Below are 14,891 nucleotides of genomic sequence, written 5' to 3' on the forward strand. Positions count from 1 at the left end.
TTATGTGCTTGGGGTTGTTGTCTTGCTGCATGACCCAGTTTCTTGAGACTCAGAGCATAGATGGATGTCCTGACATTTTTCAAAACAGGCCCAAACCATGATACTACCACCACACATCTCACAGTCTTTTCCTTCCACCTAGCATAAAGCTTCTCATTTAAACCAAAAAGTTCTATTTCGGTCTCATCCGTCCACAACACATTTCTTGAACAGTCCTCTGGTTTGTCCAAATGATCTTTAGTAAACTTCAGATGGGCAGACATTTTCTTTTTGGATAGCAGTGGCGTTCTCCTTGCAATTCTGCTATGTACATCATGGTGTTCTCATGATGATGGACTACACTGGGTTACCCTAAGTTGCTTTGCTACCTTGCGGACTATTGCACATCTTGCTTTTAGAGTGATCTTTATTGTTCAACAAACTCATGGGGAGTGTAACATTGGTCCTGAATTTCCCCTTTTTGTACACAGTGTGTCTGAGTGTGGAAAGGTGAGGTCCAAACACTTTAGAGGTGGTTTGGTAAACATTTCTAGCCTGATGAGCAACAGCAACTCTTTTTCTGAGGTCCTCGGAGATCTCCATTGTTTGTGCCATGATACTCTTCCACAAACATCATCAAACTTTGATACCTGTTCTTTAAATAAAACAGGGAACGCACTGACACCCATTGATTAAAAACACCTCTGAACAGGTGGACTCCAATTTCATCTTCAAATTGACTGCTAATCCTAGAGATTCACAATATTTAGCCACTCACATGTAATATTTAATCATTTTCCAGAATAATAAAGGGCAAAGAAAATATTTTTCTCTCATTTGTTTGATTGGGTTATCTTTGTCTACTTTCAGGACTTGCAAAACTTTACAAGCGAAAATCTGTACACACACACACACACACACACACACACACACACACAAACAGATTAAGGACTGTTTAAAAGTGAAGAGTTCTAGACGCCGTCGTGATTTTTGATATGAGAGTAGAACAGAGAATGGACTTTTTCGTTGGAGTAAATGTTATTATTGATTACAGACTCGTATTTTGTCCAGATGTGGCGGTTTATAGTTAAAATGAATTGACCTTCATTAATGGTTTTATTATTTACAAACACACAGATTTTCCCTTCAAAGTCATTAATTGGTGATGTGGAGTCGTGTGGAGTTTTATGATGTTTTTAGCAGCTGTTTGAACTCTCATTCTGACGGCACCCATTCAGTACAAGGATCCACTGGTGTGCAAGTGATGTAATGCTAAATTCTTACAAATCCGTTCTGATGAAGAAACAAGCTCATCTACATCTTGGATTGCCTGAGGGTGAGTACGTTTTCCGCACATTTTCTTTAAACACATTTTGAACTATTCCTTTAACATTTCTCACACAAAACATGACTTAAAGAAATGACGTTTTTTTAACACCTTACCACAACACTCAAAGAAAATTACAAACACAACAACATCATGCACATAATGTGGTAAACTGTAAAACCAAAAACACTGAGGTGTTGTTTTGCATGATTTATTCATGATGCCGTGCATGCTGGGAAACAAAATCTAGCATTCGGCACCATAGAAATCACAATATACTTCATTCCGTGGGAGCTGAAAAGTAAAACCTGCACTTAACGTCCATAAAATTGCCAAATTCTTGATCAAACTAATATGAAATGTCTTTCCTCATGCTCTTTCTTTTACTCCATTACATACTGTGAAAGATATAAATAAAAGCTGTAGTGAATACTCTATTCATTGGATGAGATTTGCAGCCGTTAAAGCAGAAGGTACTTGTGTTTGGAAATGGGCCGGTTTAAGATGGACGTCATGAATTAGACATTAGGTGCTGGAGAGACTCCAGCGGTTGGCAATAGAGGGTTTCATCAATGACACCATTCTCACTGCACGCGGTGGAAAAAAGGCTTGCTCATAGTCATGTTTATACTTGTGATTGTGTGAGAAAGAGTGAGATGTTTGGGCTGCACAGTGACACAGGTGATCTTTCCCTGAAGAAAATGTGATTTGTGTCAGGGATTAGTGGGTGAGTTCCCTTGGCTGACGCTGCGGCATTAAGCCGCTTCCACACGCTAATTAACCATGAGATGAAAGAGTTAAGCTGGGATAACTTCACACTTCTTCCTGTGCTTGGCTTGCCAAAGCCTGCACTGTTTTATATGTAGATTACCAGCCTAGAAGGGAGGGAGCGCATGAAAAGCGTATTGAGGAGAGTGTCGGTATCAGCCTCCTCTAACTATGATTGGAACTTACTGCATAATAAACCACATACTGTGGCACAATGTGAAGAGGGAGGGTGAACAACTACAACTGTAAAAGTATCCCTGTCAAGCAATTTTTTGATTTATCTTGAGCTAAAAGCAACACCGTGTGTATGATTTTATAGTGAATGCGTGAAAGTACATTTTTCCACTGGTTTTGTTAGACAGCTGTATAGTGTAGAGTGACAGGTACTGCTTCGAAACCTAGTGAGCTGCCTTGCTGTTTACTACCCATATAGGCAGGATCCTCATGAGTGATTTAATTTGGAATGTTGTACACAGGCAGCGACTCTTATTATAATGCTCCTTACATGAAGCACACAGAAGACTTGACTCCAAGTAGGTCTGTAATAGCTGAAGAAAGTGATTCGTTAGCATTCTCATTCATCTCAATGGCCGTAAGTATGCAATTTAAAATCTGCTATTTTTGCTCTTGGCATAGTCTTAAGGATTATGAGTATTGTATGCAAAATGAAGAAGCATATATATAACATTGGGGCTGTCCTTAGCTGACGCGGGGCCTGGTGCGAGGTACTGTTTGCGATCCCGTTCTGTTGTCGTGGGGGATCCGTTCACCGTGGGGCATGGTGCGACTGCACCAGCTGCATCCCCTAAGGACGGCCCTGTATAACGTCACTTAACAGTCTCAGAGCTCATGCGAATTGAGTAAAATCTATTTCACTCCGGAGAAAACGAATGGGACATATTTACCCAATCTAGAACCGACTTTTGTGCTCTACCCTGGCTTTATCATGTTGCAATATTTGGACATATAACATTATTTAAAATTCATAACACTCATTTAAATAGTCATTTTAATTATTTTATTATTTTTTATTCTTGTTTGAAGCTGAATTTTTTTTTTTGTCCATCTTGGATGGATTTTACCCCTTACAGGCTCTATGAAATGAAAATTGTGATCTTATTTTCTTCTCTATTGTGATACTGTATATCTGAGTGAAATGGCTTCTTGAAAAAAAACAAATTGTAGGGTGGGACTTAATTTGTCCTTCTGGAATTGATTGGATCATTGTGTTCTGCTAATTGCTGTGATCTCGTGTGAGTGACATTGCTGGCGGGGAGGCTTTATGGCCCAGGGATGTAATTATGATTTCACTCACAGTTTGAATCAAATAATTGCCACCGAATACAGACAAATCTGGAAAAAAACTAACTTCCATTAACCAAAAGGGGGGCTGTACCATGTATTTACAGTACATACTGTAGCCCAGAGTATACTTCCGTTTTGATGTGAACGCTAGTTTATGCGTACTGAATGTATAACCTTTCAAAATATGTTTTATGTGATAGCATGCATGAATCGATGTTCAAGGAAAATCAGTTCACCTGGCAGCTGTTTTGCACATATATCAAGACCAGCTTGCATCTACTTGAATGGGGAAATACTGTTTAAACAGTAACAAAATCTGACATGAACAACCATCTTGTTAGTGTTCTTTCCGGAACCTGAACTTCTGTTGGTAGCTGCAGTGAAGCGATGACTTTAGCAATCGATGACTGGCTTTTTTACGTGGAAGGCATGATTTATTCTGCCATATTGCATGTTGCCCTTTTACCAATTCATTGTAATATATATCAACATTGACAAACTGGGGATTTTGATCTGGCTGGCTCGGCTCTTTTTTTTTTTACAGAATTGATAAATCACCTCACTCAAGGGGATTATTGTGGCAATCTCCAGTATTTTGTTGTTGCATCTTCTATTTCTTTTTTTACTGTGAGTCAACGTCCATGGTCCGAGTTGCTGTCTAGTGGGCCAACTAATTAGTGAAAAAATGCAAGGTCCTGTGTGAACTTAACGTACAATGCACGTACCTAACAAAATGCATAAACTTTGCTGTCTGGTTATGTCTTGTCATGCTGTTTTTCAGATGCTTTGTCAAATGAAAAATAGTCCAACACAGTACATTCTGTTGCAAAGCATTGTGCGAGAATGTGACTTGACAAAACCGGTCCCATGAGAAAGGGGTTGGGAATCTCTGGGCTAGTTCATAGCATAAACCACCCATGTGAATGCCATCATAATCTCTAACTTACAGATTAAAACCCACAATCTCTGCAGATCCGCTGAGAACGCTTTTGGGGAGGGTGTCATGTGTTTGTGTCTTTTCTTCATGACGGATCAGTGGCCTTTCAGTAGAACCACATCCGTCCCATAGATGGAAGCGAGTCCTTTGTCACCATTCTGAGACTCTGTCATCACAGTCAGTCTTATCATTGTGAACGTCTCCCTGCCATGTAATTAATTTTCCATCTTTTGTTTTGTAGTTTTCTACTGCGCACTCTTTTGTCATAGCCCCCATAAAGGAGTTATTTCTGAATGTTGCCTTGTTTTGAAATAATGAAGATAAATTAGTCTTTTGTTTTCTCTGAAGGAAAAACTTTCTCAGCCCCTCTGAGCACAAGTAATTTGTGTTCCCCATCTGAACAAAGACGCATTTTCCTCCTGCTGTTTTCTCTGTTTTTATTTCTTTCTTTCCTTCATGTTTTCGACATCTTCACTCTCACTTCCACTCTAATTGTCACTCTAGCCTCTTTCCTCTTCTTTCCAGTTTAATTTGATCAAATTAGTGGCTTTTTCTGCTGCTGCTGTAGACGTCTCGATGGAGATGTTGTTGGAGATGTCTCAGTGGAGATATTTCACTAACGCAGTGCTAATAGCCGAGCTCACAGATGCTAGCCTTGTTCGAACTCCAGCAGAATTTCACTAATTCAAAAAACACCCCTCTATACACACCCGTACACAAATGAATGGTTAGCTGACACCATTTCACACTTTACATTTTTCTTGTTTTACCACAGAGAATAACATTTTGTAATTCGCATAAATTGCCGCTTTTGCCTGTTGTTGTCTAACGAAAAGTCTCGGACACATAATCATTTGAAATACTGTTCTTTTAGAAACGTTTCTGTGACTTAGTTATAAACGGGTTTACTAGACCCAAATTACTTCTATAAGAGAGTGAAATTTAATTTTACTTGAGTTCATTCCCTTTGCGTACAGATCAAGCATTGACATTTTAAGTCAGTCTATCATCACTCTGTGAACCCAACCTCAGTCAGATACTCCCTGAGGCCCGTGTTCCTCTCTCTCTCTCTCTCTCTCTCTCTCTCTCTCTCTCTCTCTCTCTCTCTCTCTCTCTCTCTCTCTCTCTCTCTCTCTCTCTCCCTTTGATACACAGGATTAAGGTCCTCCACACGACTTGAGAGCACTCACAGATCCCATCCTGATTTAGTTTAATCTCCACACTGGCCAGTCAGTTTTGTGTGTGTGATGCATTGCATCTCATTGTCTGCTCCTCTTCCATCTGAAGCACATTTATGTAAGGCTATCCACCTTATTTTTAACGTAAGAGCAGGTGTGGCCATTTGTAACCTGAATGTGCGAGGCTTCCGGAGTCATCTGCTTTCAGTTATTTTTAGCTGTACATAATAGCTTGTTATGCTGCTGGATATTTACCAATGATAGTAATGAATCAGAATTCTCACATATTCACAGAAAGTACCTTGCAAAATACTGTAAGGTGGATATGAACATGTTTGTTTGTCTGCACAAAGTAATTTTGAAAAGATGTACTCTTCCCCCAGTTTATAAGCACTTGGCACAAGCTTTTTATGCTAGATTTATATATATATATATATTGCCTTTAGTTCTCACACTTGTATTTGTCATTGACCCTTTCATCTGCCTTTTGATCCATCGCCTGCCTCTCTGTTCACTCTTGAAGTGTTGACAGACTGTTTTCATGTTATTCAACACCTAATTGATTTTTTTAGACTATCAGACCATTTGGCAAATGATCACTGTGAAGAACGTATCATCCTGAGGACTCATCAGTCTGACCCAGAGCAACAGCAGATACCAGAAATTTTTAATGAGTGATCATTTAGACAGCTATGTCCAAGTATATCATTATTGTAGCCTTGAGAGTTTGTTCAGTAGTACTGGTACACAGGCAGTGATTCAAGCCAATGACATTGAGATATCTCAAGGCACGTGACCGACATGTCCAGCCATGTTATCAATATCAGCCTTTGAAATGATTAAGTGCTTAACAAACAACGGCGGCCCAACACTCACTGATTTATTTGTATTTATAAGTTGATCAACATCAATCTGATGTGAGGTCATTCATTTTGCTCGCTAAATTCAAAACGCATTTCTGTCTAAGGAGATGTACTGCACATAGGCATACGTCTATGAAGATATGGTTGCTCAGGCCACCTTCTGTGTCCCTGTCTTTGGAATATTAATGATGTTAATCAATTTTTATAATGTCAGCAGGGTGCAGGCTAACATAAGCTGACATTTACAAAAGAGAATATAAATCTGAAATTAAATGTAAATCTGGGAAAGGCCAGTGCAGTCCCATGTCAATATGGAGTAATTAAATAGAGACCCACAAAAATAGAAAATGATGCACTGTTGGCAAGGTCAAAGGTCAGGCTATTCAGAAATCCCTCGGTTAATAGACAATACACCAGTGTATTGTAGATTTAAGACCAAATAAGATAATAACTCAGAAAATCCCTTTAAGTCAATGAAAAAAAAAAAAAAAAAAAAAAAAAAAAATATATATATATATATATATATATATATATATATATATATATCCTTGAACTAAGAGTATTGGAAATCTGATAAACCTTTTATTACTAAACTTTTAAATGCAACAATAGTTACACAAAATTAACGAAAGAACACCAACCTAATGTGCATATGCAAAATTACTAGTCACTGCTGCAAAACGTTCAGTTCACTCTTAAAGGATTTAATGATGTCAAGTACAGATATACCATTGAAACCGTAATAAGTTGACAATCATTTTTAAATCAGTGTTCAGTAGGGTAGACATACTCTGGGCTGTATGTAAAACCATTCTTAAATCCTACATGGATATTCTATTCACTAGGAAGAACATGGAAGCAATGCAAACTTCATGCACTCTTTACTCTTAACATTCTTTACTCAAAGTTTATATTTGTGTATGTACAGTATTGCTTTTTTGCATTTTGGTAATAACCAGAGGTGGGTAGAGTACGTAAAAACAGTACTCAAGTAAAAGTACTTCTAGAAATATTTACTCAAGCAAAAGTAAAAGTACTAGTCTGAATAGTTACTTGAGTAAGAGTAAAAGAGTATCGGATAAAAAATCTACTCAAGTAATTAGTTATTAGTTACTTTGGGTCATATATACTGAGCCTATTTTTATTTAGATATATAGACAAAATGTATGCAATGTATTAGGGGTGCTCCGATCACGATCGGCCGATCGTTAATGCGCATCTCGTCAGTAAAGCCGGTTTTCTAATCAGCGGTTAATTCCATCAGGTGCGTGATTTCACATAGAGCAGCTGTTACTACACAGAGCCATTGTTAACTGAGAAGATGCGTCAAAAAACGCTGAAAATTAACGTGATTTGCGCATCTTCTCTATTAACAACGGCTCTGTGTATTAACAGCTACTCTATGTGAAATCACGCACCTGATGGAATTAACCGCTGATTAGAAAACCGGCTTTACTGATGAGATGCGCATTAACGATCGGCCGATCGTGATCGGAGCACCCCTAGAATGTATGTGTGCGTGTATAAATGTACATATTTCATCAGCCTTTACTCCAGTTTATGTAATTTATTATAAAACCCTGTTTTACTTAAGTAACAAATATAGGTGTCATGCCATACCATTAATACGACTGAATTTATATTAAATGTGAATTTAACATTGAAAGTCAATGTGATATAAAAATTGCTAATCTTTTATTGTTCAGAAAGAGAGCAAATAACATTTACTCATTTACATTTACACCAGCATTTTAGCGAGGACTCATCTGAAAGCCTCTGATTGGCTATTGCATTCAAAAGCTCAACAGAATCGTGTGTGATTGGTTATAATGAGCAGTGATGTAAAAACACGTCTATCTCTGGCTCAGCGACAGCAAGCGATCATAGATCTGAATTTAGCAGTTGATGATATGACTGATCTGAACGTAGTCGCACCAGTGTGATTGTATTAAAATTAATAAAATCTTAATTGGCTATTTTTTTGTCTTTTGGAAGCTGCATTCAACTTGACTTCCCTCTGTTATAAGCCACACATACAACAAACTAATGTCACAGTGGTATCGTGTTCTGTAATCGAATATAGCCCAAGTTATTACCTGTTAAACAGTAGACAGCACACGTGGTGTTCATCTAATAAGGATTTCCATCGCAAGCAAATAATAGCCTTTGCAGATTTGCTTTCAATTCAGTGCAATTCCATATCCTCGTTTTCAATGCTGCTGATGATCTTAAACGTTACAACTCTGAGTGAACCGCTTCAGACGCTCAGCGCGTGCGGCAGGGAACTGAACGAATCATTCAAACTGATTCATGAACCAATTAATTTGTTTGCCAATTGGTTTGATTAAGCCTTTGAACAGAATTGACTCAAAAGAATGAATCATTCGCGAATGGGCATCGCTCATTGTCCAGAGAAAAGTAGACAGCTCGTTTGGAATAAACTGAAGCATTTATAACATTTATTGCATTAAGATAAAGTAACGAGAGGAGCGCCGCCCACAGTAACGAAGTAAAAGTACATATTTTTCCCAAAAAATTTACCAAAGTAAGAGTAAAAGTACCCATCTTTAAATATACTCCAAAAAGTATTAATTACCCCCAAAAAATACTCAAGTAAATGAAACGAAGTAAATGTAACTCGTTACTACCCACCTCTGGTAATAACGTACTCAGACTTTGTGAACTCCCCATTCAAAACCATGAAAAACATGCTGTCATGGATGTCGAATAGCAGGAAGCTATTTGTCTTTTTATCGCCATTCATGGGAAATCATATAGAAGTAGGTTAAGACTGTTTGGAAGCATTACTGGTAATGAATGCATTTGAAATCAATAATAATTCTGCTCCACTCTTGCTGTCATCGACGAAGGATAATACACAAATTTACTTCATTATTGAAGATTTTTGCTGTGTGAACACGGAAGTGTGAAAAGGGTCTATTAGGGTGAGGTAGGTGAAGGAGATGATTTGTCTCTGATGAGATCTGTGCTTTTGTAGTTGACCATGTGCTTCTCTGTGGATGTTATTTGATAGAAGTTAAACTGGGTGGAAAATCTATCATCTGGTAATAGAAGTGGCTTGTGAGAGCATTACTTCCGATTCTTGCCAGAAGTTTAATAGGCACATTCTTATAAACTTTTTTTTTCTTATACAATGAATGTATGCATTTATTTATTACAGAATTAAGATTCAATTGCATCCACATTACTTTAACTTTACATTTAACATGAACTTATTCAGGTAAAAATGTACTCACATTTTAAACAGTTTCTGAATATCCATTATTTTTTATAGTTGGTGAACATTGAGCTTTATTTGAGTACACATGTCTTTTCTACTGAGGAAACGTAAAGTCATACGTTTATACGTTTATACTATTTTAAGATTTTTCCTATCAGTATTGTCAATATTGTACCATATAGATTTCGACTGATTCATCGGTTTTGCCAGTTAATCAGCACCAATCAGGGCTTGAAAATGAAAAAAAAAATTCAATCGGTTAACTCCGAGCAGAATCGGTTTCCGTTCTGCATTCCGAAACCGGTTCGGGTGAATACAGGTTAATAACGTTATTTAAAAAATATATATTATTTGCCTATAATTTGCCTAATAATAATAATAATAATATAATAATAAAGTATAGTGTTTTCTTTACTCAAAAAGAAAAGGAAAAAAATAGAGATCTAACGCTTAGTCACAGCCAAACAGCTGTACATTTTTGCCAAATGTAAGCTACTTAAAAAATAAAAAATCTATCAACACTTTAAAGACAAAGTATTTAAAATAGATATTTTTAAAAAATTGTTGCGTTGTTAAAAAACAAAACAAAAAAACACTTATATCAGATTGTGTTTTGAGAGCAAAAAAACAAAAACAAAAAAGTCGCGGCTCACGTCACATTTTATTAGCCCTATTACTTCTGAAATAATGAAGGCTAAAATGCCTGTAGTCTAAAGCAAAATGTTTAAAAACATTATAAAAACAGTTATTAGTTTCTCTCAAAAACAAATCCTCTCAAGTTTAGGCTATAAAAACGTCAATCCAAAAACAAATTAATCTAAGGTGAAGCTGATGTACCTCTCTCATTCTGCACGAATCCAAATGTTTCCATATTCCCGACGTATCTGGATGCTAAATGTTATTTAATATAAAGAATATAGAATAACAGTAAATGTATAATAAGTAGCGCTGTATATGCATTATGAAAGTCTGGGAAATTTTAGTTCCCCTCACTTCACAACAAAATAATTTCAGTAACAGTATTTAGAAAAGAACAAGAATTTTAAATATAAGAAATTATAGCAATATTAACAACAAACTAAAACTAATTAATTTAGGCTAAAACAAAACTGAAACCAACGTTGAGTCTCATTCGACACAAAATCAAAGTTTCGCAATCTATTTGAATGACAAATGATTATAGAAATAGCCTAGTGTTTATTGTAGCCTAATGTTTGTAAACATTTTGTGTCAGCATTATGTGTATTTCTGAATTAAATATTTTTTTTTTCTCTAAAAAACATATTAAATAACAAATTTCTCTCTCTCTCTCTCTCTCTCTCTCTCTCTCTCTCTCTCTCTCTCTCTCTCTCTCTCTCTCTATATATATATATATATATATATATATATATATATATATATATATATATATATATATATACACACGCGTAGTGTATTTTAACCATGCAGAAAACCTTTTTAAATATTTGTATAATTTACTGAAAATAAATGAATAACTTTTTAAACCGTTTAACTGATTATTAATGGGTCAAAATTAGCTGATACAGTTTGCTGCATTCGTGCACTTAGAAACTGGTGACTGTGAACAAATCAGCAGAGCTTGTACGAGCTTTTGTTATTGTTAAATCTTTCGCAGCATTTTCCAAATGTCGAAATTTGTTAGTGCATCTATCTGTGCATGATGATGTCCAGTGCCCCCGGCGAGCCGAGCTTCTCAAAGTTGGGAATAATCAAAGGAGAGCTGCGGTCCTCAGTTGGGCAGGAAAGGCTAAGCATGTTGGCGCTTGAGTGTTGAATGCACATGCAGCAATAGCGAGAAAAAAATGCCCTTTTTGCACTGCAGCATCAGGCCTAATTTGGTCTTAATCCGGCCCTGAAGACGGCGCATTGCCATTGAGACTATGACGCCATACGAGACTTTCCTATGATGAGTTCACAGCTGAGTGGACATTTCACTCGCTGGCTTCAGCGTCACATTTGCGTATGCCATACTGCTGGAATTCATGATTGGTTGACAGCAAATTTTGAATATTAAATGGAACGATAAAATAACATTATTAACCGGATAATCGTCATTTCAAATTTTCGATTCTGTTCGGAACTATAAAAATTTATTTCGTTTTTGGTTTTGTTTCTGTCAAAATATCGTTTGTTTCCGGTTTTCATTTTCGTTCCTTGAACTGGTTCAGAGCCCTAGCACCAATAGCCAATTACAGGAACAATCGGTTATTGCCAAAAATCCATAAAAAAAGTGACAAGTGAAAGTGATGTGACATTCAGCCAAGTATGGTGACCAGTACTCAGAATTTGTGCTCTGCATCTAACCCATCCGAAGTGCACACACACAGAGCAGTGAACACACACACTGTGAACACACACCCGGAGCAGTGGGCAGCCATTTATGCTGCGGCGCCCGGGAGCAGTTGGGGGTTCGGTGGCTTGCTCAAGGGCACCTAAGTCGTGGTATTGACTTAGGTGCCCTTGAGCAAGGCACTGAACCCCCAACTGCTCCCCGGGCGCCGCAGCATACAATTAGTCAATGGATCACTCATTAAGATGGAGACTTGCCGCCAAAAAAAACCAAAACATTTTGTGTCAATTTTGCACACCCCTAAAAAAAACTAGCATCATCTTTGAAAAAAAAAATTTTTTCTAGGTTTTTTTGTAAATTATTGTCATTTGTTTGGTTAATATTAATGTAATTGTGAGCAAACTAGGGTTTAAAACCCTCTGGAGTATAACGCATATATGCGTTTTGAGTCATTTTCTCCGGATAACCCCGAAAAGAACTTAAATTACACTCTCAGTTTTAATCGTACAGATAAGAGCAATACATCAATCGAATCTGTAAAGGGTCTACTTTTTTTGGATACAGACATAATAACAAAACACCTTTGTACACTTATAAAATAAAGATAACAAACAAGGTATGCTGTCTGCAGCCTTTGTGTGCTCTGATCTTCATTTACAAACATGTCATTAAAATGAACTGTAACTCTGTGAATACTCAACGAAGAGATATGAGAGAGATATCTATAGAAAGCCTGAAATGTCTACTTTTAAACTAAACAAGAGCTACCGAAAACAAATATTCTTATATAGAGATAAAGTAATCCATATGAAAACAACACGATGTCTATTTTTCATATCTCCGCTCATTATATCTAATGTGACCACGCCCCCGCGCTTAACGCGCTATTCAGATTCAAACTGAAGCGCACGGCTTGAATATGCCCACACAGAAGAAAAAAGCAGCCAGAATGTTCTTCGAGTTTTTATTTTATTTTACTGTTTGCTTCGCGATGAGAGGAATAAGACATAAATCACTCCAAAAAGATGTGATGTGGTTGAGGATTTGAGAAATGGATTTCCTCAGAAAAAAGAATGAAGCAATTTATTCAGCAGAGATCATAAACATGAGTAAGTCTCTTTTTATTTGTTTGTACTAGTTTTCACATAACGTGTAAACATTTTACTAGTTAGACTTTTTCCAAATACTTCTTCCAAACTATAATTCCTGACTAAATGTATAATCAAGTGAAACATTATGAAGTTTCAATAACAGTATACAATGCTATACCATTCGAAAGCTTGATGTAAATAATATAAATGTGTCAAATAGAGATAACTCTAACAAATGTAAAAACAATGCAATTCTTTCAATTTATTCCCTTTAAAAAAAACCTGAAAAATATTCTCAGCTCTTTTCAACATTAATAATAATAATAATGATGATGATGATGATGATGATGATGATAATAAATGTTTTTTGGTAGAAAATAATATTGTTAAAAGGATTTCTGAAGGATTGTGTGACTGGAGTAAGGATGCCTAAAAATTAGTTTGAAAGTAAGCTTTGATTGTCCCTAATAAACTGTTTAACTGCTCCCCCAAGTGAATATTAAATAATGTTGTGGGATAATTAAATATATTCTTAATAAACTACAAACATAAAATTATATACTTTTATTTTGTTCTCACATTCTTTCTTGTAAGTCCTCCCTCACAGTGGCACAGTTGAATGAGAGGCACATTATGCAGCTCATTATGCAGGGCTTTGTCTTCTCAGGTAAATCACAATGATATTCATGATAGTTGACGTCTACTCGCATATGACTTTTACCAACAAAAAGTGTCTTAGAAAATTTAAATCAATATATTGTTTTCTGTGAATGAGTAAACAAGATGATTTTCACATAATTTAGAAAGAAAAATTCTAGGCTACAAGCTCCAGTTCTCAACAATTCCGGGAACCAATGTTCTGTATGTGTTTTATGGCCTTATTCAAGTGATTTAACATTTTTAGTTTTTCACTAACCATGTATAACATTTTTTTTCTCAAAAATACAATCACGTACATACATGCTGCTCACATATTATTATTATAGTCCAGTTTGTGCTGATTACAGTGATATTAGACTTTACCCATTTAGATATTTATAAGAAATGGAAAAAAGCACAAATATCAGGGCATGACAAAACTTCTCCAGGCCCCAAAAATACCCTTAGACTCCAGAGGGTTAACAAAAGGTAATTCAGCCCGCACAAGAGGACATTTTCTCAGATCCAAACCTCAACCTAAAATAAGTGCATACAAATTTTGTTATGTACAGTATGTATCCAGTTTCATTTCTATGCCTTTAGTGTAGTTCACTTTTTATTAAACACAACAGTACATTAGAACAAAACAAGATCTGGGAATATCTCTGTAGACATTTATGCTGGAAGACAGACAAAATGCTGATATAAACTAGAATGTTTTCAATGAATTCCATTGGATTTTATGCTGGAATCTGTCTGTCTATCTAGCGGTATAGTGTGTACTATACTCTGAGGGCTGCCCTCTCTTCAAAGTTTTTTCACAGTAGTCTGATATTTCCGTATTTTTCAGTCCACTTTCCATTCTAGCATCAAAAGGGCCGTTACTGGAAGAAACTCTTGTCTCTTGCAATCATTTGCATAGATGCAATCATAGGTACACGCACTGAATGTGATCAGACATTAAGTTTGTCTTTGAGGTGAAGGTCATGCCGAATTCTTTGACCCACTGAAATTGGAGCCATTTTTCTTTCTGTTTTTGCAGCTTTATTGCTTTAGTAAACTTTAGATTGAAAATAGCTGTTAGTCACCCTATGTGAGCGTGTGTTTGTGAGCCTGTCCCCCAGGGTGTGTATCCAATGTGGGGCTTCGTGGAGTTCATTTTGCATTTTGTCTGTGTTTGTAGCAGTTATTGAACTTGGAGCAAGGTTGTCCTGTGAAGGTCCACATTCATAGTTGACCATACGGACCAAAC

General features: G+C 36.5%; 1 protein-coding gene across 2 annotated transcripts in view; it reads left to right on the plus strand.

The window, feature by feature from the left end:
* The window catches only part of dpy19l3 (dpy-19 like C-mannosyltransferase 3), a 54,257-nt gene that overhangs the window by 24,934 nt on the left and 14,432 nt on the right, over positions 1–14,891 (plus strand). The window lies entirely within an intron of this gene.

Source organism: Carassius auratus, chromosome 7 (assembly GCF_003368295.1).
Source record: "Carassius auratus strain Wakin chromosome 7, ASM336829v1, whole genome shotgun sequence".
Taxonomy (NCBI): domain Eukaryota; kingdom Metazoa; phylum Chordata; class Actinopteri; order Cypriniformes; family Cyprinidae; genus Carassius; species Carassius auratus.